Here is a 26727-nt window from a genome sequence, read left to right on the forward strand (position 1 = left end):
TGATATTGAATGATTAAACTGATAAGTATCTTTTTGCACTGACGTAAAGGCAGTAACTGAGGGCGTTAGAATGTTTGGTGTAAGGTTAAGGTTTGTAGTTCTGAAGACGAGGATTTATTTAAATTACCTATAGCGCAACGGTGCTCCTTTAATCCATTTTTAAATTTAACAGTTTTACATATCACTCACGCACAGCCGATAATGTTGAGGCGATTTACATAGAATTACAGAACAGTACACAATAAAAAAGAAACAATCTGAGATGGTCATGAACACAATAAAGTGGTGAATTTTTAAGGTTGTCCAAAGAGTGAGCAGAGTGGGTCTTGGTGTTCTATCCAGAGGAAGATAGTCTCAAACCTGCGTAACTGGTTAAAAATGGTTGTTGAACAAAGGTGTTTTTTCAATCTTTAGCTTGTTAACGTGTCAGCTTCAGAGTCTTCTTTCAGCGTCTTTTCTTTGATGGTATGCAGAAGATACCTTTTGTTATAACTTTCTTTTATGCAGTGTGTGCTTCCTCTCTGGAATTACATAATGCTTTAGATGGACGTTATTCTGTCATGCTGAGGCAATTTGTCTTTCTGATAATATTTTAGATGAGGATGCTGAAGTGGTGTTCCTACATTATTTCTGATCCCGTGTGCACAGATATGGCTTTGCTCTGGGTTAATGAAATGCAAAATTAGAGACTTCACTTACAGGTATTGTACTTTCCTCACCACACCTAGATTTTGGGAAATTGTTTAAACGGAGAATGCTGGATGTCCTTCAGTTTTTCAAAATAATCCTTGTTATGGCACTGACATTCAGTTGCTTAGTGCTAAATCTTGCTTTCTTCGTCGGTAATTTCAATCACCTATAGCATTAAAATTAAGTAGTTAATACATGTACATTTCCAAAAATATTATTTACAAGCCAAATCAATGCAGACTTTTGAAAATGTTGAGCTGTTTTTCAGACAGAGCAGAGTGTAGAATTGTAGCCTGAGAGTACTTGGATGTAGGAGTGAGGATTTGTAGAATTTTCAACATTTTATTAAGTTCACCAAGGATACATGTACCCTATGGAGTTGTAACATAGATTCCCAAAGGCAGATATTAAAGTCATATGGACTGGCACCAAACAGATATTAAAAAAATATATACTATTAATTAATTTGTAATGTAGATTTCTGGGACGGGAATTACTCGTTCACGGACAACAGGTGTTTTCCCCTGCCCTGAAATACCACCTACTTGTATCTGGTATCCTGACTTTAGATTTGGCCTCTGCCTCAAGCAAATCTATTGTGTGCTGCGAGGACTATGCCTAGACCTATCCCTCAACTATGGTCCAGAGTATGAATCAAGGGCAATGAAATTAAGGCGTACTTTCATGTGTTCATTTTATTCCACCTGATTATCAGTTGTTAGGTTTTTCTGCACCTGGACCAGGACCCAATTTTTTTCCAGACAGAAAAAGTAGACTGCAAAGACGCATAAGACTCTGGGTGCAGTAGAAGCAGCCAAGACTTAGGCTGTTTTTTTTTTAACTGGGAGAAATACACAATTCTTCCCTCTGTTGGTGTTCACAGTCGTTGTCGGCCTGTGATTCGGCATTGAGTGCAGAGCGTGCCGGGTAGAGCTGAGGGGCCGAGCCAAGGAGGAGTTGACGAGCAAGCGGAGCAGAGCCTGGGACGACTGCCCAGGTTTGTTTTGTGACCAGTTCCCACTCCCGAAGGTTTCTCCCGCTTCACCCGCGTCCTGTTATACGGGGGCTTTGAGTTCTACAGATCTGCTGTGGGGGCAGGAACGGCCGCTGCCAGCACCACGGTGCTAAGGCGCTGCTAGTGCTGCTCATGCGGCGGCCGCTGCAGGGGTCAAAGGAGCCTTGGCCTGCTGTGCTGCTGGTGCAGCGGCTGCAGCAGGGCACAGAGGCACAGAGGAGAACAGAGGAGCACAGAGGGCACAGAGGAGCCTTGGCCTGCTGCCTTATTTTACGTATTTACTAAGCATTGAGCAGAGCAGAGCAGAGCGGGGCCGAGGAGTGGAGGGAAGTGCCTACATCTGCCGTCTGTAGTGGGACTGGCTCTGGATCCCGCTCTTGCTCCTGAACGATTGGCAGCATTCTCCCTTGTACTCTTGTCAGCGATGAATAGCAACGATCAAGTAATGAACAGTGAGTGGTAAGTGACAGGTGGCAAGAGGTGTGTGGTGGGTAGCTAAGGTTGATCGGTCCGTAAGTCGCTGAGCCTTTGGAGTCTGTAATAAGTCTGTAATACAAAATCTGAGAAATTATGCAAAGGGGAAAGTGACAATAGACTTTGACCCTGTTGAAGCACCCCTCGACCCCTGAATTACTCTTCATGCCTAGACTACAGGCCTAGACTATAGCCCTACCCGGAGCCCGGATATTAATCATTCGATTAATTAAATAATTAATTAAGTAACCAGCAGTACCGGCGGATTCTGTACCATGGTGTGCTTTGCGGGTGTTTTCCCTTGGAGGTATTTGGTGGTGTTTTTGTCCTATCAAAGCACCCTTTGGCCCGTTTGATTCTCTGAAAGAAGCAAGACTTCTTCACCTTAGAGGGTGTATTATGAGGTCAGTAAAGGAGCGGCCACCTTTCCCTCCTATCAAAAGGAAAAGAAAAATACAACACACACTAAAACTAGATACGTTTAAAATAAAACAGGCAGGTGACATACAGTCCTTTAAATCATCTAAGGTCCATACATTTGGGAAACTGGGAAAGTCGCCGTCAAAGTTTGATTTTATGAAAGATCCAAATGGTGCTAGGCTAACATTGCTAACTAACCCATGTGATCTTCAAACCCCAATTAAACCACTGAGTTGAACAAATATTATATCCCCTAAGCAAGGAGTAAGTGAACCAGGCCACCCTGAGTCTGAAGCTGAAGTCGAACGAATGTCAAATTCAACTAAGGACCAAGTCAACCACTGGGTGGAATAATGGACCTAGAGATGTTAACTATTCCACTTACTGGTCGTTCACAACAAGAGGACGCAAAATGCACAAATCTAACAATGGAAGATACTCAGCAATTACTACCAACTAGGCAGCCAATGCCAATAGAAGTGCAAGTAAAAATCAGAAATGCTAACGGTATAGGGGAACCATCTAATTTGGGCCAAATAAATCAACCAGAGCAAGAAGCTCCAAATGAGCTAAATGGTGGGGTGAAAATCATAAGGGAAGCCAATACCCCACTGCAATCGGATCTTACTCCGTCTAAAATAAATTCAGTTAAAAAACAGGACCAGCCGAAATGTAATCAAAATAACGGATCTCAAATTAATAAGGACGAATGCAACAGCAACCCAGAAACTCTGCAGCGTTGGAGTACTCCGTATCAAAAAGACGTTTTGAATAGTAGTCCACAATTCATTCATTCTTGTGACGAGGGACATGATTTTCAAGGACCACAAAAAGAGGAGTATAAGGATCTATCATTCATAAATGGGTAACACCATAGCTGAGGTACTCAGGCACCAGGAAGTGGGAACGCGGGAGCAATTTGGGATTTATTCTTCAAAACCTTGCAATTAACTCTGGAAGCTTTAACATATCAGTCCAACAAAAAGGAGGTCGAAATAGATCTCGAGCGCTATGGCATCCTCTGTTACCGGAATTGAGCAGAAGATAACAACGCAAAATAATCTAATAGTAAGGACACAATCTCAGCCAATATCTACGTATGCAGAGTGTAGTTGTGCCCCACTAATTAACAAACTAGCTACCATTCCCGATATTTAAAAAACAATAATTGACGATGTAAAAGTGAATTTTCCTAATGTGGGAATTCAAACCATCAAGACCGACTGCCCCTCTAAAGATACAATAAAATGTAAAGACAATACTGTTGTTCTTAAAGAAAAAATAGATGATAAAACAAAAGATCAAGAAGTGATAAACCTATGCACGACACAATCAACAATGACAGACGCATCTCCGGAAGTTCATCTATCAAAAAGACAGAGGAAAAAACAACGGAAAGCAAGAAATAAAGCTTCTAAAAGTATCAAAAATACAAATGCATCAGATATAGTGAGATTGAACACTGGAAATAACCATGACCAAATATCATATTGTGAAGGTGAGGGTAAACAAATGTCTCCAACAAAACCCTTTTACCCTCTATTTAATAAAGATCTATCGGAGGTACAAGCAGTTATAAAAAATAAATGCTTAACAATCAAGCTGATAGTATAAAAATGATAGAGAATGGGAAAATTCAGTCCTTAGAAATGCTGCAAGTGGAGGAATGTAATAAACAGGTGGAAAATAAGCCATCACAATTGGAAACAAATAGAGCAAAGAGGGAGAGTATCAGAGGGGATGAAACGAATAGAGATGTTTTAAGTGGTGCAGGTAATTTTTACGCCGGAATATAAATCTAGGGGTAATAATGAAACAACTTGCAAACATCCGGGCCCAACACAAGATGGCAGGAGTATGCAAAGCATGTGCATCTACAGCACACATGCCTCGAACAGAGGATTAATGGCCCCAAATCCCTGGCGTGGTATCTTGTCATGTTGTGGCTGAGTGTGCCATGTGATGGTGCAGGCTATAGTGCTTGTTGTGATTTGGTCATTTTTGAACAGTGCTGAACGGTTAGACAAATTTCGATTTTCTTTGTTTTTGGAATCGTGTGATATAGTGCGGTACCTACCGTATGATGTACATAAATTACATTGCTAATATACCAAAAGGATGTGGGGTGAGTGTTATTAGGGCCGAAGCCTTGCTGATTATATGCAGAATAACAGGTCTGGGAGGTCACTGCTGACTAGAGCAGGTTAGCAGCTGCACAGGCCTTGGGCATTGATCCTATTGAGGATAATATGTGACGGGCCACTGGTGACTGGAGCTGGCTAGAAACAACGCTGGCCTCTGTTATTCATTCCAAGCAGGGTAGCAATGCATGTCAATATTGACTGGAACTGGTTGGCGGTAGAGTTGACCTCTGGTTTTGAATATTTGCAGGATTTAAGGTACAGGGGTCACTACTGACTGGAGTTACTTAGCAGGATAATAGGTCTCAGGGGGGCAATACTGACTGAAGCTGGTTAGTATGATCACTAGTCCCAAGGTGCTACTAATGACTCAAGTTGGCTAGAATGATAACAGGTCCCAGAGGCCAGTACTAACAGGAGCTGGCTAGTAGGCTTACATACAGGCCCAAGGGGCCACTACTGACTGGAGCTGGCAAAACGAATAACAGGCCCAAGGGTGGTGGGGTGCGAGTGGCACCAGTGACCGGGGTTGGCTAGAAGCATTGACGACCTTTGGTATTGATTAAATACAGGATTCCAGGTCACAGGAGGCACTGCTGAATACGGCTGGCTAGCAGCAGTGGTGGCCTCTAGGAAGAAGGAATTGAGAAAGCATAACTGGATATACTGGTTTCTTTAACACCGATAATTGGTTACACATGAATGCCACAACATGCATTGATATATTACATTACCAAATTACAATGTTCTTATATTAATTTGACGTGTCTGTTCGCCTTAATATGCCTGCAAAGTTACATGATTCTATTAGGGCCCAGAAACATTTTATTTAGTGATGTCCATCTGCATACTTTCCTGCATCTTGTAGTAAATTGAACATTGACAAACAGAAGTGTTATTTCCAGAAACATTGACTTCTGCAGCTTGTCTGTGTATCTTTTATCTGCACCTCACAGACTCCTCACATTCCTCTCGAGAGAAGATCCTGCCTCCTAATCATTAGTGTCGTTTCAGTAACTGTTTCTATCACGTGTTCATTTTTCATTGACTTGTATTAGGAGAAAAGTGTATAAAAATACATGGGGAGCATTAGGATTATATACTCCAACTTGCTTTAGGGTGGATGCTCTCGTCCATTGCAAAGACAATTGTCACTTGGTAGTTTGCTTGGCCTTTTGCTATTTTTGCATTAAATGTATGATAGATTTGTTGGCCTCCCAGTGTGTTGTGTTTTATTTTACATATCATAAGAGATGAAGAGGAAAATGACAGTCCAGTATACACATTCTTCATACAAATCAACTCACAGTATACTGTTATGGAGGTTCAGTCCCACAGACATTACCTCTAACTGAACGCAGGCACCCTAGGAAGCATGTGCTTTTCAAACCAGTTGCCCTCTGATGCGGCGTCCTCGCTATTGGATAAGTCAGTTTGTTCTGAATTTTATGAGGGTTACCGTATCTAGTGCACCCTGTTAGGCAGTGCTCACCTGTGGTAGTAAGATGTTAATAGGCACCTTATCACCTATGCACGGTGCAGGGCTTTGAGTTCCAGAGCTCCTCACGCTGTGGAGAAGGTTAGGTCACATTTACCTGTTTTCCCATATTTGGTCCTGATGAAATGCCAACAGATTGCTCCATGACTGCACAAGGCATGAAAAAGGTTGACCTGAAGTATAGACCCCAGCTTACCAGCAGGTCCATAGGTGATCGACATTTTCACACAGATATACGGGCCATTAGCTCCTCAATTTCTCTGCCACTGTTTTTAATCTCAACATGGACCAGGATGATCACATTAACTATATTGTGGCAACTGGTCGATAGTTGATTTAATATTCAGACTTCACCAATCTCACATCTCATGACACAACATCCTCTGTCCTACTATGCTCATCCGGCGTATTTCTTAAAAGCTCTCCAACAAAATGCCCTCTTGTGGTACCCGCCAGGCATTGTAGTGCCGGCCTGGTGAGGAGTATAGCCCAATGATGAAGCATGTCACCTTCAGGTGAGTGACCGCAACTTGTCTTAAAAGCACATGTTTCCTAGGGTGTCTGCGTTCAGTTACAGATAATGTCTCTGGGACTGAACCTCCGGAACAGTATAACTGTGTTTTATTTTAACAAATGTACATAGCAGATATTGGCCCTTCCTTGTTTCACAAAAATTATCGGATACCTGCCTCGGAGCGCACTTCTTACAGACGACTACAGGGTTATCATGTTACTGCTACAAGCTCCTTACCTGTGTGAGTTATCGGGAATGATGCAGGGGCAGACCGAAACCAGCCACTCATGGAGATCAATGACAAACACTGAAGAATGAACAGAGCTTCCAAGCTGGTGACCATTACTTAATTGACCTTAAAAAAAAAAGACACGTTTTTAGTATTCTGATGACTCGTGACCATAAAAAACAAAGGGTATAAATTCAATATTGTCTCAAATACTTAAAAAATGGAACTGGATGGGGATCGCCGTGCAAGCCGCAACACAACACGTTCTGTCCCTCTGGGGTTCCAACACCAGGCCAACTCACACGGGATGGTTGCATAAAATATGATTCACCTTAGGAATGGAACGTATCCATGCCACACTCACACACTCTACGGCTGCTTATCGGAAGGTATGGCTCCCGTTGCTTTCCCTCCTGTCCAAAGAATTCAACAAGATCACGTGCCCCAAATACCTTCGCTTGCTACGACTCACAGAGACCACACATGACTCCTCGTGATCCCATGGGTAACTGCGATAGTTATTACACAATTGCATCTGTGTTTGTTTCACATGTTTGGCACACTGGGTTGGGGGGGATGGGGAAGGGGGAAGGGGGATTGGGTAGGTGTTTTGGTTATGGTTTTTGCTCCTACAACATCGTCGCCTCACTACACGTGACATTTGCAACCCAGGCACTGTACCTTTGCTATGTCAACTACACCTAGCCATCTATTCGATTGGTAGAGACTGTGTACTTATCTGTCTTGATTGCCTTTCATGCCTGATGCATTTCCTTCACAATGTAGTGTCTACTGTTGCTCTTAAAATCAAGAAAACAAATTTAAAACAAAAAAAATGGAACTGGATGTGCTGAATCGTATGTTGTCCCAGGTCATGCGTGACACCTTCCACCACTATTGCTTAAGGGACTTGTAGTTTTACTGTTCTCATTAAAAGGATGGTCTCTAAAGTCCCAGTGTTCTAAGCGATGTTGGTCAAAATCAGCGGCCTGACGGAGGATGAAGCATCACACTGCGCAGCTTAGCAGTGAGATGAATGACAGTTCCCCAGTCCTTCCATTCTTTGACCTACAGAGGCTCGTCGGCCATTCATATTTTTTTGCAACGACAAAGAAACTTTTATTGCAGCTTGTGTCACTGAAGAGATAAAACCCCTGGGCGTGTTTAATTAACTACTGACAAACATGAACAATCAAGAACATGAGTTTCTGGAAAACTATCACGCACCCAATCAGAATCCGCCGCCCTTCACACCCAGGAATTCTTGAGGCTTTGGAGAGGGTGAATTGCACGTGGTATAAGAGGAACACTACATCAACTCAAAGCTCACTTCTCAGGGATGTACTGAACTGCCAGCCTCATGGCACACTTAGCCAGCTCTTCGCCTCCTCCTCCTCAAACTGTTGACCAGCTATCAGGGCAAATGAGCCTGCAGCAAAGCATCGCTGGCTTGGTTCCACACCGGACCAGGCAATGCGGTCAACTCCATACTCCTCCAAGTCAGCAAGCACTCTGGTCGAGCCAGTCCTAACCCCACATGAATGTTCTCCATCAAAACTATTTTAATGGTACAAAGTTATGTTTCTGCTAAATGATTAACTCAAAAATTGAAAGGTTTTACTAGGAAGTGCTGAAAGAGAAATCAAGTTTTTCAATATTTCTGAGTCTGCCACAGTACACAGGAGCATTATTTCTCTACAGCAGCAAATCGTGTATGTGCCCTGTAGAAAGCACGTTTGAATGAAACATGGAATGCATTGCAGCCAAAAATCCATGCAACAAAATAGAGTGCAAGATAACTTGTGTTATTATTCCAGCAGAACAAAATGCCATTCCGAATGTGTACATCATTTTAAAGACAAACCCAGAAAAATGTATGGTCAGTGTTGTTCTTCTGCCTGTTAAAAGACAATCTCCATTAATGTCTCAGGAAATAAAATACTATGAGAAATCCTACTCTACGGCAGGGTGCTGCCTGCCATTATATTGCAGGTTACTTCCAACATAATCTGATTTATACATACATACTCCAGGGTGCTGCCAGCTATCGGGTCTGCACACAGCAGTCTGGAGCCACTCAGGAAGGAGGTAAACTCTACATTTCATCTTAACCCCATAGGTTACATTCACAGCCTGATGGGTCCGGAGAACTTTATCTTCGCTCTAAGTGCGCAGAGCAGATGGACTTAACCCAACATACTCTATGTTGTGTGCAGGGTGATGCCTGGCATCTTATTATCGTTGGCGGAAGGATGAAGCTCTGATAGGAGCTGCTACAAGAGAGTAGAGAAACAGGGCCACAGATCGCCACAGAGCGACAACTGCCCAGAAGCTGAAGAATTAACTCTGGAACAACAAACCTCCTACACCCTGGAGATTTTCCAGGATAAGCAAATGATGGTAATGAAATGCAAACTGCAGCATTAAGGTCACATACTACAACATCTTTCCCTTTAAACCGATGATAAGAGCCTACAATAAAAAACTAAACAAAAAGCAACAAAACTAGAAAATGCTTTTCCAAATGCTGCAAAAGAGAAACAGTTAATACAAATGAACAATATTAAACTTTGTTGGTACCTTAGTAATGTGCTTACTTCTTGGCTTCACTCCATCTGCAGCAATAACGCTCTAAAAGGAGAAATTACTGCTGTGAGTCTCAGAGTCTTCAGTGTTACTGGTCTCTGTCACAAAGACTGTGGTGTCGGAAGATAACTTTCTCTTATTTGGCTTTATTGTTCCACCAGTCACGCCATCGCTTTTAGCAGACACGCTACTGTCGGCAGCATCATAACTTCAGGCAGATCAGCAAAGCGGATATCACCACTCACATTGGGTGAACAGACTCGTCTCTGCTACATACATCCACTCTGTTCTCAAATTTGCTTGGGGCTGTCAAAATGCAAAGAGCTGCAATATATCCGCCACACTTTCCTGACTACTTTGTTTTAAAAAGTTGTGACATTCAAGCGTGATTCTTGGTTCTTCTGCAAGCTGAAGTTTTTTTAGTGGTTCTATTGCTACACAATACTATTCCCATATTCCAATTTGTCCACAGGGTGTTTCAACCCTGGTAGGTTCTCTCCTGCCTGTTTTGCAGATAATTTCAGATAGTTTCGGTAAGAAACTGAATTATTATTTGCGGTAGATGAGGAACAATCACAACCGTTGTCAGAATGAACTTTCAAAGCCATTCAATTAACCTAGGATCAACCCCCCGGTACCTAAGCACCAAACAGGCAGGCTTAACTTAAGGTAATATGTAAAATATTTATGAAGAAACCAAAAAAGTTAAAGTCAAAATGCAAAACAATAAAAAATCAAAACCGAAATAGAAATAAAAAATAAAGTAAAGTGTATTAAACAAAATGACACTAAAATGACAAAATCCAATAAGGGGAATGAGATATGAACTGTAACGCTGTAAGAATCACAAGGTGCCAATGGATGAGGGGCCCGGGCTGGATTAGTCTCTCTGGGGCTGACTGCCAAGTCAGAGGAAACCGGAGGCCACGGTCTGCAAGCACATAGTGCAGGAATTAGCCGCAGTGGTCCTAGAAGACATCTAGTGCTCCAGGCTCATATAGGCCTGCTGGCCTACAGGGGAATTCACGGCAGGTTTGGGCGCAAAGTGCTTAGAGTATTGAGAACAAGCAGCAGAAGCCCACCAGGGCAATAGCAGACAGTCGAAGGCAGCAAGGCCCGGACGAGACTGAAAGGGAGTGACACCTCCGGCCCTCACAATCATGCAACAGCGTAGTGGAGCTCAGCGAGAGGACAACCCGGTGACAGCCACCCACTGGGGCTGGGTAAGAGATATAGCTGCCATGTCCTCAGCGAGAAGCAAGAAGGATCAGAATCTAAAAACGATGCTGACCAAGCTCCCGATGACCTGCAGCGGAAAAGGGAGGCTCTCCCCAACCACACAAATCAGCCAAGATGCGGACACCTCTGAAGCCCCAGTTACCCACGCCTTTTTTAGTGGCTATTCGGTGCATTACAAGGCAACTTGCAGACGCTGAAAAGGGAAATAGCGGGGGAGAGGAAGGAGATAACCGATGGAGGCCACACGTTCCCAAACGGCATCAACGTCCCGCCTTATGATAAGGCGGGACGTTGATGACGTTGGGGACCGTGTGGCCTCCATCGAGGATCAGGAGGAAGCCCGGGAAGAGGAGGTGGAGTATCTACCGCAAGAGATACTCCGGCTCAAGGCTCAACAGAGCGATCTCCAGGCACACACTGAAGACCTGGAGAATCGGTCTTGGCGAAACAAAATCCGCGTTAAGGGATTTCCACCTAAAGAGGAAGGGCCAGACATCACACAATACCTGCAGGGTCTCTTCAGGAGCATACTGGGCGCCCCCAACGGATATTTTGGCTTACATTCCAGACTTTCACCTAAAAGACTGAATACTACGTGTTGCCAGGGACAAGCAACCACTAAGATATCAGGACCACTCCATAGCCTTGTAACAGGACCTGGCTCTAAAACCCCTTCAAAAGTGTTGGGTGTTCCGAGTGGCAACCACGCGCTTTCGAAATCAAGGAATACCGTATTCTTTGGGTCACCCTTTCCGGCTGATTTCCATATGTCAGGGCAAACTCATCTAGCTCAGATCCATGCAGGACACTTGCCAGGTGCTGGGCATCGAGAATCCAATCCAGGAGGAGACAGAGGGCCCACAGACCAAAACTCCTCGAGAAAGATGGCATAAGGTCAACGGGAGCACAGCACAGAGCGAGCGACGAGACCGGACCCCAAGACTATGGCACAAAAAAGACTGGCAGTGCTGGAGACATTGTCGAAGGAGACATTCCCTCATGATGACACCATGAACGACTGATGGACAGATAAGTGACATTTGCAAGGCTGGGTGGGCAGCGAAGAAGTCTGCGTGGAGCGTAGAGACACGGGGAGGGCAGACACACGGGGAGTGTAGAGACACGGGTAACTGGCCACACACGTTCCCAACTATTCCGACTTCCAAGGACGCGCGCGTATGAATGGCGGGCCCTGGGCAATTTGAGGTTAATGGGTTTCTAAGTTGGGGTTAGGGAGGGGAGGGTGGAGAACTGGTATGCAGGTTAATGGCGTTGAAGAGAGGATCAAAGGACAATGGAGGCCGGGCAGACGTTAAGAGCTCAGGGGGAAGAGGGATCACAGGGACCCAAATACAGGCCAAAGCTGGTGCACTCACTATGGCACGCTATTTCCCAGCCCACACTGAAAATTCTCACTCTCAATGCGAGAGGTCTCAACAATCCCAATAAAAGGAGGACCATCCATGGATAACATGGAGGCAGATGTGTGCCTCCTCCAGGAGACACAGCTCCTCTCCAAAGATTGGCATAGAATGAGGTCACGACTCTTTCCCCAGCTGTTCTTTTCATCTCCCCTGGATAAGAAGGCGGGTGGCTATTTTAGTAGCCAAACATTTTAAGGGGACAGTGGGGTAAAAGGTGGCCGAAATCAAAGAGGTTGATGGGAGCAGGGCCATCGATAGTGTAGGTGTTGGTATGAGTATTTTTGATGCCGAAATTGTGTTGCAAACCGCCAGAGTTACTGCTCCCGCAATCACCCTTCACCCAATATACGATCAATCCAGAGGCTGCCTCAATTGCCTATAGATAGGAAAGGGTCCCCCATACCCCTATACCAATAAGCATTTCAAATACCAACCCCACCAGGGATGTTGCTAATAGGTTAAACTGGCCCAGGAGCTCGAATCAGAACAGGTTGTCTAGTACCTTGTGCATTAATGTTCCTGCCGCCCCAAGTATGAATGGCTAATCAGGATGTCCTGAGTCTGCCGCCCGCTGCTTGCCCTTATGTGTTGGTACTGGCAGGAGTACCTACTTTAAAGAGGGATCAGTATGAGTCATGGGACCAGCTACGCGATAAATGTGCGGCCGGGCTATCAAGGCATAGTAGCTTCGAATTTTCCGAAATATAGGATATTATTATGGCACGCAGGGTTGGGTGAGTCAGTGCATCTACAAAAAATATCGAAGGGTAAAGTATTCTAATTAACTTTCGCAGACCTTCTTTGGCGAGACACCTACTAAGGTGTTGCGAATTCATAACACCTAATAGCACTAACATAAGTGCACTACCCCTTGGTTATTTCTACAAACCAAGTCATGCTCCTTTCACCAACAATTACTCTTGAATTACTACCTCTAATAGGTTCCAGGCCTTATCTGGATTAGAGACCCAAGACTGACTATCAACTTTTGGGGAAAATACTGATCCTGATATTAGGTTACCTCATGCCCTGCCAGTAACTGAGTGTATTATTCCCACAACCCACGTATCCCCCTATGCAAACGAAGGCCTCAGCAAGTTCAGACCTCCTCATCTTAAGCTGGAATGTTGCAAGGTTGTACTCTAAACTGGTTAGTGGAAACATGAATCTTATTAACATCTGTTTAGAGGCCCTGTTGCACACCCAGTGGCTATCAGCGCCTTTACCAAACTCAGTGGAGCCATTAAATCCTCGCTGTCTAAACCCTTTTGTACAGTACTGCGCGAACCTAGATCGTTCAATCAGGAGTGCTCAATTGTCAACAGGAAGCTCTGCAAGGCCCTATCTCAAAGGCCTAGGTGACATGATTTGGTCAAGTCCTTACGGTTGACATATAAGCAGGCTATTGCTAATAGGAAGGAACAGTTATTAGGTGAGCACTGGTATGCGCTCATTAATGTTGCCAGCTTAAATAATGGGAATATATTTTGGACTACCATTAAAGAGTTAAGATCAATGGGACAACCGTTAACTCCCATCAGCTGCAACATAATGAGCACTTCCTGGGAAAGTCACTTTTCCACTATTTACCAAGAGCCTGCTTTTTAATCCGACCCTTTTATTAACAGGGTGCCACCTTGAGTCTCATTATCAATAAACGAGGTTGAGGAGGTTATCTGTCAGAGTGTGGGCAATAAAACTCCAGGCCCTGATGGGTTGCCCATCGATCTTATTAAATATAAACCAGATTTTTGGGCCCCACTGTTGTTAAATATTTTTAATATTCTAACCAATGCCCCACTGCCTAAGACATGATCTACTAGCACGATCGTTCCCATTTTTAAAAAGGGCGATTGCACACAACCTTGTTGCTGTAGACCGATCTCCTTGTGTGGTCTCATGACAATCCTTTCGCCATTTTTCTAATAAAAAATCTTCATGACTTTTATTTGGTTTCAAACATCATTTCTTTTTATTCCTTTAATCTTTCGGAGTCAATTGAATTAATCCATTCATTTATGACGATTCGTTACTTTGACATTCAACGTCTACCCAATGCATTTCGGGTCGAAGTTGACCCTTCCTCGGGGGTCTGTGTAGGGAAACAAGGGATACAATGAGCTATACAGCTAATGTTTCAACTTAATTAATAATACAGTTAGTTGCTGTTAGATCTACATTAGACAAATTCATCAATTGCAAAAGCCATTTCATTACGTTCTGAATCTTACTGAACTGCGTGCTAACAAAAATGAACCTAGGTTTGTGATTTACCAAACTCGACATATCCGAATTTCTCAACCCTTATTCATAAATTATTGACTCTCTACATTTCAAGGTGTGACCATTACATATCCAATATCTTGAATGCTATGCGCTGTTCAAAAGAAGAACACACTAAACTAAAATATTAACGTGCCGAAGCCAAACAAACATTCAAACTTCACTTACTGCCAAATGTCAAGTATCGCGCGCCGTGTCTCTTCTGCCAATCAGAATACCGGTGACATACTCTGATGCATTCTCACCACTTTTAAACCATGCGATAGGCTCAAAACCGCGATCACGTGATTGCTACTCGGTTAAGTTGTTTATATTGTTCGAACGTGAATTAAATCTAAATCCTCTCTATATCCGGATGGTTAAAAGAACCCGAATGATATAAACAAAATGTTTAAATGCAAAACACTTTTACGCGCAGTTAATGTTGACATACAGGATTTAAACTTCACTATCAAAGAACAAGCCAGAATGCAATTCCTGTCTTTTTCATACAGTAGCATACAAAAAACAATGATGGAAATGAAGAAAAAAGTCAATAATCAAAAACGTAAAGAGTCAGGTAGTTCATTTATATGTCAGCCATCTTAGATTGGGACCATAGTTCGATGTTCATAACAAAGGTAGCAGGAACCCGGTCAAAGCTTTCCTAAGTTGTTCATAAAAAACAGGATAATTCTATCCTATCATTTAATCCATGCGGGTATAAACTTCCCATTCTGTGAATCCAAAAATATTCAGATCTTAATCTCTGTTTGTGAGTATCCAAATCCAGTCTTGGTTTCATCACCTCCAGTATAGTGAAACGCATCTGAGCTATGTTGTGTCCTGATTCAGCCCAATGTGTTGCCAGTGTCGATTTTACATTTTTCATACGGATATTACTTTTATGTTCCGTGATTCTTATCTTAATTTTACGCTCAGTTTGGCCAATATATAGTTTCCCACATGGGCATTTGATACCATAAATTACTCCTTTGGTGTCACATAGCATTCAAGATATTCGATATGTAATGGTCACAACTTGAAATGTAGAGAGTCAATAATTTATGAATAACAGTTGAGAAATTCGGATATGTCGAGTTTGGTAAATCACGAACCTAGGTTCATTTTTGTTAGCACGCAGTTCAGTAAGATTCAGAACGTAATGAAACGGCTTTTGCAATTGATGTATTTGTCTTATGTAGATCTAACAGCAACTAACTGTATTATTAATTAAGTTGAAACATTAGCTGTATAGCTCATTGTATCCCTTGTTTCCCTACACAGACCCCCGAGGAAGGGTCAACTTCGAGACCCGAAATGCATTGGGTAGACGTTGAATGTTAAAGTAACGAATCGTCATAAATTAATGGATTAATTCAATTGACTCCGAAAGATTAAAGGAATAAAAAGAAATGATGTTTGAAACCAAATAAAAGTCATGAAGATTTTTTATTAGAAAAATGGCAAAAGGATTGTCATGAGACCACACAAGGTCATGTTAATGATGTGCACACCTCCTCCTGCAAGTGGAATTCCCGCTTTCTCAATTTATCTCTTTGAATAAATGTGTTTCTGGACAAAACACTTAAAAGGAGTGAGTAGCACATAAATAAAATTGTGAAAAAATTTGAAAAATAAGACGAGTGCCAGACGGGTCAAAGCTAAGATTTATGTAGACCGATCTCCCTCATAGATAACACCCTTAAAATTTAAGGCAGAGTTTTATACACAAACATTTTAACCTGGACAGAGGACAATCAGATTTTAGAACAATGTCAACTAGGTTTCAGGGGTAAAGTTGGCACAAACGAGCAAAGCCCTAATCCTAATTTGATCATAGGGAAGTACACTATTGCACATCACTCGCCACTTTACTTAGCTTTGATGGACCTGTCCTCAGCTTTTGATTTTGTCAATAGGTCCCGTCTATGGTCCATCCTTTTAGAATATGGACTGGATGAGACCCTTGTTAATTTTTTGGCCTATCTCCATATGGACCTGAAAGCGCGGGTCAGGACTGTTGGTGGGGGAGAAGTTTCCAATTACATCAGTGATGACAGAGTGGTCACACAGGGGTGTGTTCTGGCCCCTTTTCTATTTATCATATATATAAACAATTTACATAAATCACTGACCACACTAACTAATGATATTCCCAGAATTCAAGGCAAACCTCTCCCAGTGCTTTTATACACAGATGATGCGGTTTTATTGGTCGCACACCAAATGCACTGTACACTTTAGTTTGAGGTTTCACAGATTTTATGTCCGGCTTAGATTTATGCACAAATTTTAAGAAATCTTTTATAATGCCTTGTGGGCCAAGGAAATGTCCTTTAATTTTATCTCTGTGGGTGACCAAAAATTAACTTGCACTGCTACTTTACCTTATCTGGGAATGGTCTTTGTTGCGAACGGCACCTGGTGTGAACACTTGGCATATTGTAAAAGTAAGTTAGTCGAGGGATTTTAACTCAATCCTCAGTCTCCTCTGCCCTAAAAGATCGAGAACAATTCTAGCCTTTTTTAAGATTTTTAAGATCCAGAGTGTACCAATAGCTACCTATGGGGCAAAGGTATGGAGTGTTGCCAAATGCTCTTGCGTCCAATCAGAGGAAAATAGATTTTGTAGAAAACTCTTGGCCCTCCAATCTCCACCCCTCTGTACATATGTTAAGGCGAACTGAAATTAGGATACATTGAAGACATCATAAGGGCCCGCCCCACACTATTTTGGCTATCCATAATGAAGAATCCCGAGGCTTCTCTCACAAGGGACATAATAGATGATAGTCTTCGCTGTGAGAAAGGATTGGATATTCCATGGCTTCCTGGGGTAGTCAAGAGTCTGAAAAGCGTTAACCTTGGTAGACTGTTTGCCAATTCAAACACAGCTGTATCAATGGACAAAAAAGTTTTAAAGACAGCATTGTACGCACTTCATAGCGCGGAAAGACTAGAAAGGGAATTGAATAAACAAACTGTTGCAAAATGTATATCCATTGCGTACCCTGTGCATTGTCTACCAAGTTATATTGCACTACCCATGTCCCAATGGGAGAGAGGCCTCCTATTCCGTCTAAGAGCTGGGACAGTAAGATATTTTCTTTGTTTTCCCTATAGCTATGAAGCAAAACGTGACTCCCTGCCATGTCCATGTGATGGTCACAGCGGTCAAACACTTTTACACTTTTTATTCTTTAGTAGATACTATATGAAATATGCACTATGGTTTCTAATTCCGTATTTAAAAAAATTGTCACCTATTAATTTATCAGACGCTCTTGACTGCAAATTTAAATTGGACAATGTTTAATTTATGTTGACCATTGGCACCTTTTTGAGAGTAGCTACGGGTGCACGGAAATCTATGTGCGATCTATGAAGTCATTTGTATTGTACTATTCACAATATGCACTTTACCTAGGTTTACTGTATTTTGCACCATTATGATTGGATATTGCTATCTATTTCATTCAAAACATCTTTATTCGATTCGTGGAATCATAAAAGAAAAAACAATGCAATATTTATAAATACAACATTTCCGTCCAATGCCATAATCCTTGAGAAAGTAAATTTCAGATTTTTGGGTATCATTACATTTGTGCAAATACGCAATTCCAAAATAAACTGGAGTTAGTAGAATCAGTGCAAATAACATGGCCAATAGGTTCTCGGTGCAATAGACAATTAAAATAATAAAGTACAGTGCATATGTATCATAGTTGTATTCCCAAAGGTACTTGTGCCCCTTATATGTTTATCACAGTAACAATTAAAAAAGGAAATATTAAGAACTACTATAAACAAAATACATTATAAAATATTAAATACTATATACAATAAAACGTTTCGGCGATTCAGTCCTGCAATACTCAATTAATGTTCTTTTATCCTCTATTGCAGAATCCTAGTTAAAATTTCAAACCCTTCTTCATTCGCATATAGTTGATAGCCAATAAAAATCTAAAAACTCCAAATACAGTAAGCTGGGTGTTATCTGTTTTTAAAATGCGTAACATATCATTATATCTTCTGACACCCATATTCCTGCCCAACGGCACAATCCATTTTTGTCTAGCTCTCAGGTAAGTGGGGCAGAAGAACAAAACATGTGCTATATTTTCCTGCGTACCCAGCTGGCACATTTTACACTCACTATCTTCCCCCCCTTTTCGGCAATTTTCCCATTTGGTTGTAAAGGACTTAACACGGAGGGTCCCATACCTGAATTTCAAGTGCAATATTTTCGCCAATTGGGGTTCGATTTGGTCTAAAAATGCCTCAAAGCGGGGTGTTGGTTTAACCATCAGAATATTGTTTGTGAGTGAGCCAACTCACTGTGCACAAATTTTGTAAAACTTTGTGCACAGTGAAGTTCCAATAGACCCTTCTGAGTTCCCTTTTTGATTCTGCGGTCAACCTTTCTGGGTGGTGCCGGAACTCACTAAGCCCCAAGGTCAAAAGCCATCTACGTATATTAGCCAGCCATGGGAAAGTAACATGGGTATCTAGTGCGATAAGTTCACTTAGTGCCTGCCTGTAGATATGGAGTTCATCAGTGGCCCATAACCTAAACCAATATGACAAAGTCATCCACACAGCCCTTTGCTCGATGCGTTTTAACCCCAGATTGTACATGTAGGGGATCACCAGTGTATTTTGGGGGAGGGGGACCATGGCTCTTAAAACCCTGTTTTCTCCCGCGGTTAAGGTGGAGATTTGCTCTCCGCTCCACAGCTCTGAGCCATAGAGAGAAGCGGTTTGGGCCCTAGATTCATATACCTCCAATGCTGGGGTGATGGACTTGATACCAGTTGCATGGAGCTTTTTCAAGATGGGCACTGAATTTTGCATTAAAATGGTCCCAGATTTTCTGACATGCGGGCACCATGAGAGCTTAGAATCTAGGGTCACCCCTAAGTAAACAAAAGTGTGAACCCTCTCTATCACTATGCCATTCAGCATCATCTTTTTCTTTAAACTTTTGTGCGGCCTGATGGACATGTATTTTGTTTTTGATGGGTTTATTTCCAATCCTTTTTGTTTACAGTACACCACCAACTTATTCAGAAAATTTTGCAGTCCCATTGGGGTCTGTGAGAGGAGGATGGTATCATCCGCAAACGTCAGAGCACATACATGAGAGCCACCTAACTTTGGGGAATCGTGGTTTGTGTCCAATAGGAAATCCACCATATCATTAACATAGAGGAGAAACAGGGTAGGCGCCAGGACACAGCCCTGGCGGACCCTCTCCTCACCGGTATCTCCTCTGTCAACTCCCCGCCCATACCCCAGCGCACTTTTGCAAAATTATCTTCATGTAATTTTATGAGTTGCACCAGTAAGTTTTTGGGAACCCCTTGATTTAGCAGATTTATCCACAGCAGATCTCTTGGAATTGAATCGAAAGCGGCCTTTAGGTCAATAAAGGCCATATACAAGTTGCCGGATCTTAGTTTAGTATACTTCCAGGCAATGGTTAGCAGCCTAAACACCTGATCTATGGTGCTGATTCTTTTTCTGAACCCCGCCTGGCATGGGGATAATATGTTGTTGTCAACTAGCCAGTTGTTTAGCCTGTCCAGTATCTGCTTTGAATAGACCTTTTGGGTAATATCTATCAAGCTGATAGGTCTATAATTAGCGGGATCGTCCCTACTGCCCTTTTTGTATATAGGGACGATCTCTGCGCCCTTCCATGATATAGGGATAGGCTTCCCTCTGCTAATTGCATTGCACAGTAAGTTGATATACAGTGCCCATACCTCTGGGTCATGTCTAAAGAGGTCTCCCGGGATAATATCTGGGGCTGGCGCTTTGGACGGCTTAATGGCGGCTATAGCCTGCTTAGTATCTAAGATACTAAAATACAGTGGTTCAAACTCCTTGGACATTGTCAGCTCTTTAATTATGCATAAGTTCTCGCTTGAAGGGGGACCCGGACATGCATATAAATGTGCAAAGTGTTTGAACCATGGTTTAGGATCTAGATGGTAGTCCTGGGCTGGCCTGCTCGACTTATTGCCGTTTGCAACAATTGATCTCATGCCCTTGCTGCGGCTAGCAAGTCTTCCCAACCAGAGTCCTCCCAATGTCTACGTTCTTGTACAGTCTGAGCTTGCTGTGCTTGAGATTGTGTGCCTTTTGCCTGCATCGCTTTGATTCTATGGCTGCTATTTTTATTTGTCGCATCCTGTAACAGTTCTCTCATGTAACCTCACTGGTTCTATTGGTTCTATTGTACGGTGCTGTGACACCTTCGGGTAAGGTCCCCGCTTTATAAGAATGCATTAAATAAATGACCTCGCCTGGGGTTTCATGTGGGTGCTGTGCTCTCTGTTGTGGGTCGGGTTAAAAGAGGGCCTGTGGATAAACAACTGCGCATGTGCTGGGGACAGACACTGCTACCCACAGCGCGGGCTAAAGAGGCATTGGATTAGGTGCGCATGCGCGGAGGACAGACACTGCCTCCCGCTGCGGAACGAAGGTTAGAGGGCCTTGGAAGAACAACTGCGCATGCGCGGCGGACAGACGCCGATGTTACTACAATCCAACTCCAGAAGTCGGTGCAAGAAAGATTTCATTTAGTTCACAGCACGGAGCGCAGTGAAGGGCGACAGCTCAGAGCCAGCACAGGTGGGACTCAAAGAAGTACAAGAATTCCAGTGTCCGCGCGGGGACACAATGAATGAGATATAACTGCCTCACGCCGCAGAGCACGAGGGCGCCTCGCGCCACAGCACAGGGTGAGAGGTATGTAAATGCAAAGCTCCTTGGTCCGCTCCTCTGGGGGAAATTACTTTCCTCTGCGCAGGCGTATGAGCGGGAAGTGTCTCTCTGCGCATGCGCAGTGAGGCTGAGTGTTCTCCGTGCAGGGCAGTTCACAGTCCGTATCCCGTGCAGGTCCTAACTCGGCGATAGGACGTCGTGTCTTCGCTCCGCACATGCGCAGCTCTGACGCGCGGTCCTGCGCGTGCGCAGCAGTGAGACGCCTTGTTTTATTTTGTTGAGCTCGAGCGTCACTCCTGGGGGGAATAACACACCGGACCCCCTCCTCACAGGCAGCCGTGCCCCCGGGGCTCCAGCAGAGGTGAGGGAGGCCTCTGACCCCAGGGTGACTCTCGAGCGCGGGGGCATCTTCAGGACACTGAGAGGCAACACTCAGGACTGGGGCTGCAGAGCTCTCCAGACTCTGAACTGCGTCATACATGTGTGACTTAAGAAAAGAGAGTGCATTCAAATCAATAGTTCCACCATCTTTCTAAAACAATGTACATATGCCAGCACAGAACTGTAGGATGCGCTCTAGTCTATGAGCGTGAACGCGATGACGCGTCACGCCATAGACAGGAGCGCGAAGGGCGCGCATGCGCAGTAGGCGCCAGTTTGGAGGCGCGAAAGCGGGGATAACGGAGCTGGCGACCGGAGCAGTCGTGTTAGACGCTCGGCGCCCTCTTGCTTGAGATTTACCTATATATATATAATTGAAATAAAGACAAGTAACTCACCACCTGGACTCTGTGCATATGTGGGGAACAGGATAACATTACATTGGCGACGAGGCTGGGACCACGAACACCAGGCACTTCAGGGTCAGGAGCTGACCCCCCAGGACAGCCCCATATTTACAACAGCAGGACACAGCAACAGAAAATCCAGGAATAAATGAGCAGAGGGCGTGGCAGCAGCTGAAACAACCACGGAAATCCACCTGAGCCTGCTCCAACAACCAGGTCAGTGCTGGGCTAGGAAAAGGGAGCATAGCCAGCACCCTGGCAGCCAAGGGCATTGACCCCAAGTCAGAGGAAGGGGCGCAAACGGACGACCCCACACAGACCAGAAGGGATAGCACGCCGGGCAGTCCCAGAGGGCAAGGGAACACGGCAGAGAGTGCGGGAGCATCCGGTGGACTCAGTCAACACAGTGCCCAGGGGGTAGACCCCAGAGGTGAAGCCAGAATGGCAAATCAAGCGTCTGCTCTGATGGCCCCAGTCCCATTCCTGCCTAGACCGGGCGAACCGCAGTTAAAATGGGAGGACTGGAAGGATTATTTTCAAAACTATATAGAGGCACTCGAAGATGAGAATGAAGGGGAATTCACCTCGGAAAGGAAGAAGAGACTACTGCTCCACAACCTGGGCCCGGAAGGGGTGAGAGTGTTCAAGAATCTGGTGCCCAAGGAGAGGGGAGTGAATGAGACAGATGTCTTCAAAAACGCCCTGGATGACCTGGACAGCCACTACCGCCCAGCGGTTTGTGTCTCCATAGACAGGTATAATTTCCAGCAGCGGAAGCAGGAGGCTGGTGAGTCGATTGATGATTACGTGGCGGCGCTCCGACGCCTGGCCATCACGTGCCAGTATGGAGGGCTTCAGGAAGAATATATAAAAGACCAAATTGTTATGCACACCACGTGCAGGTCGGTCCAGGACAAACTGTGGGCGCAGAGCGAGACGTCCCTTAAAGAAGTGGTGGCGATGGTCAAAAAGGCTGAAATGTCACGACGCGGTGCGGAGGCAGCAAAACGGGAGAACGCGCCGAGGCAAATGGTGAACAAGATAGAAGATGCACCCCAGCCTGGGAGAGCCAAGGGAGGATATGGAGATCAGAGGAAGGACTTGAGATGGACAGGGAAGCAGGCAGGCCGCCCTAGTACAGACAACAAGTTTGCGTGTTATAGATGTGGCAGCACGGCACATTCGGCGCAGGATAAACGCTGTCCCGCGTTTCGCGCCAGATGCTCATTTTGCGGCCTGGTCGGCCATTTTGAGAAAGTCTGCCGCAAAAAGGGGAAGAAATCCACGGTCAAGTGCGTCGAAGCGGCAGCAGCCGACGTCAGCGAGGAGGACGATTTGGATGACGACGACTTGGTGTTGTGCATCGAGGACCAGGTACTTGAGGTGACGGGGAAGCGAAGAGACAAGCCTCGCACGGACATGCTGATAGGGGGAGTGAAGGTACACGTGGCCGTCGACTCAGGATCTCCTTGGACCATCGTGCAAAGGTCCATATGGGAGGAAGACTTTGTGCCTGTAGTGGGGCCAGACCTATGGCCACCGGACATCAGACCCATCTCGTACACGGAAAATGCCATTCCTTTGGTGGGGTGTCGAGACTTCAACTTCGAATTTAGAGGGAGGTCAGCCACGTGCACCCTGTATATAGCGGAGAGAGGACCTTCAGTGCTGGGGTGGAGAGATGCAGGCGATCTGGGGATCATACTCAACCCGGGAGGTAAGGAACAGATTCTCTTGACAGACGAGTGGCCCCTCACGAGAGAGGAAGATTGGAAGTCGGCATACCCCAAAGTTTTCGACGGATCAGTGGGAAAACTGGACAAGTTTGTTCACAAAATGGTCCTCAAGGAGGGTGCAGTACCGGTGGTGCATAAAGTCAGGAACATTCCCATATCCACCAGCGGAGCAGTACAACAGGAACTCCGGAGGCTAGAAGAGCAAGGTGTCATAGAGCCGGTGGATAGTGCAGAGTGGCTATCCCCCTTGGTCGTGGTCAAGAAGCCAAATGGGCAGGTACGGCTCTGCGTTGACCTCCGCGAGCTCAACAAAAGTCTCATCGTGGAAAAGTTTCCCCTTCCCAGAATCGAGGAGATGCTCGCCAAGACCAAAGGTGTGACGCACTTTTCCACCATCGATCTCACGTCTGCGTACTACCAGATAGAGCTGCATCCCTCGAGCAAGAAGTACACCGCTTTCATCACTCCATTTGGGTGCTACCAGTTCCGGAGGATGCCCTTTGGCCTGGCATCCGCAGCGGCTGTTTTTCAGAAGCTGATGCACCGCTTGTTCAAGGACATTCCTGGAGTACAATACTTTCAGGATGACATCTTGGTGATGGGCTCGTCAAAAGGTGATCACGACAGGAAGTTGCGGAGCGTGCTGGAAGTGTTGCAGAACAGAGGGCTAACGGCGGAATGGAGTAAGTGCAAGATAGGGACCCATTCGGTGACATACTTGGGGCATGAGATCAGCACGAGCGGAATTTCACCCAAGGAACGAAATGTGACGGCCATAAAGGAGGCGAAGGCACCCAGCTCCAAGGAGGAGGTGAGGTCGTTCCTGGGAATGGCCGAGTATTATAGTAAATTCGTGAGACACTTTGCCACCCGGACATACAGAATGCGACAACTCATCAGAGACAAGACCAAGTTTGAGTGGGACGCAGAGGCGCAAGAGGAGTTTGACACCATCAAGACCTGCATTAGTCAAGCTATTCCGTTGCAAGGGTTCGTTCCATCGGGCCAGACCGTGGTAACCACCGATGCCAGTGACAAGGGCTTGGGGGCGGTCTTGGCTCAAGTGAGAGATGATGGGGCCACTGAGACGATCTGCTTCGCGTCCCGTGCGCTGTCTCCGACGGAGCAACGATACAGCGTAATCGAGAAAGAGATGTTGGCAGTCACCTGGGCCTTAGGTAGATTCAGACAGTTCGTTTGGGGTACGAGATTCAAACTGCAAACGGACCATAAACCCCTCATCAAGGTCTTGACTTCCTCGGGGCATGAGACGGCGACCCCGAGAATAGCCAAAATGACTCTGAAGTTACTCGATTATACCTACGATGTCGAATATCTGCCGGGAACACAGAACAGGGTAGCGGATTATCTCAGCAGGGCTGCCGCGATGGAAGTGGCGCCAGAGGAAGCCCTGGATAAGGAAGAGATGGTGGCAAGCATGGAGGACTATGAGAGTTCGATAAGTGCCCAAGAATGGGAGTCCGCCTATGATGAGGACATGGAAAAAGGGGAGATTAAGAGATACTTAACATCGGGCTGGCCTGACAAAAGGAAGCTCACTGATGGAGTACGAAGGTTCTATGAAATTAGGGAAGAACTGTCCCTGAGTGACTCTGGGGTGTTTATCTATCGGGGCGAAAGAGTTGTGCCGCCGGATTCACTGATACCCAGATTACTAACTCTACTACATGAGGGCCACCTAGGTATTGTAAAGACCAAGGCACGAGTCAAGCAGATGTATTGGTGGCCAGGCATGGACGTTCACATTGAAAGGCAAGTGAGGGAGTGTGGCCAATGCCAGGGCGCTGACAAAGTGCTGAGGCCTCTCCGACCGGCCATGGGGAAGTTCGACACGCCACAGGGACCTTGGGAGAATGTGGCAATCGACATATTGGGACCGGTCCTGGACAGCAAAGGTGTGAACAAGTACTTGTGTGTGGTGATGGATAAGTACTCAAAATGGCCTGAGGTGGACATTCAAGAATCCATGGACACTGACACGATTTTGAGATTCCTGACTTCAGTTTTCTTAAGGGAAGGCATTCCCAAAACCATCCTTAGTGACAATGGCCCGCAGTTTGTCTCGGACAAATGGACTAGGTTCATGAGAAGGAATGGTATCGAATCCAGACACACGGCAGTGTATCATCCCGCATGCAATGGCCAGGTGGAGCGGTTCAACCGCGTGCTGATGGGCTCCATACAGGCGGCCATCATGCAGGGAAAGGATTGGGAGGTTGAAGTAATGAGCATGCTGTGGTCTTACAGGATCACCCCCACGGCTGTGGGGTACAGTCCATTTCAAGTGTTGAGAGGACGGCATCCGTTCACACGAGACAATGTTGTGTGGCGGGAAAAGACCATTACCAGTAAATGGTCCCCTGCGGTGGTCCAACACAACTTGGAAAAAGCCCAGAAGATTTATGCTGCGAATTTCGACAAACGTCGGAATGTGAAAGGAACAGAGCTGGAGGAAGGAGAGTGGGTTAGGGTCAAACTCCCTACCCTTCAAAAGAAAGGCGACAGCAAATATAGTCAGCCTCTACAAGTCAAGGAGGTGAGAGGTAGAGCAGCTCTCCTCAGCGATGGCAGAGTGTGGTCCCAAGACCGCATGGCTAGAGTAAACAGGATTGTTGTATGGCCCAAGCTGGAAGAGACAGAGGCACAGAAGGACTTCCACGAGAGCACGCCGCGACTGGAGCAAGCTGATGAAGTGTTGCCCGAGGAAACAGGAGACAACAGTGAGATGGACATTCCCGGCGCAGGGCGCGCAGTCAGAGAGGTCACTCCGGCTGGAGTAACTCAGAGTGGAGATTGGAGAGATGGTGCGAGACCAGGCGGAGACAGAGAGGTGGAAGAGAGCATGCCGGTAAGACACACCCGTAGTGGCCGGGCAGTTACAGTGCCCTCAAGATATAGAGACTATGAAATGGGTGGACATTAATGATAGTTGGCAACCTGGCCGCCAGC

The 26727-nt window shown here is 45.1% G+C and overlaps 1 protein-coding gene and 1 long non-coding RNA gene across 3 annotated transcripts in view; one reads left to right on the top strand and one right to left on the bottom strand.

Annotated features, from left to right (window-relative positions):
• Positions 1 to 96: 96 nt before the first annotated feature.
• On the bottom strand, positions 97 to 9617 carry LOC144806628 (uncharacterized). Its single transcript, XR_013605857.1, has 3 exons — positions 9562 to 9617; positions 6990 to 7107; positions 97 to 856 (listed from the first exon to the last, which is right to left on the bottom strand). It is a non-coding gene; the product is annotated as an uncharacterized LOC144806628 (long non-coding RNA).
• An 11432-nt stretch (positions 9618 to 21049) lies between these two features.
• Positions 21050 to 26727, top strand: part of LOC144806636 (uncharacterized) — a 67686-nt gene continuing 62008 nt past the window's right edge. Inside the window, exon 1 of one of the 2 annotated variants that reach the window (XM_078672954.1) lies at positions 21050 to 21140. The gene's annotated coding sequence lies outside the window, so the exon portion shown is untranslated. Of the gene's footprint in view, positions 21141 to 21536; positions 21595 to 26727 lie in introns of those variants that run through there. The other variant, XM_078672953.1, reaches the window with a different exon arrangement.

This window comes from Lissotriton helveticus, assembly GCF_964261635.1.
Source record: "Lissotriton helveticus chromosome 1_1 unlocalized genomic scaffold, aLisHel1.1 SUPER_1_unloc_91, whole genome shotgun sequence".
NCBI lineage: Eukaryota > Metazoa > Chordata > Amphibia > Caudata > Salamandridae > Lissotriton > Lissotriton helveticus.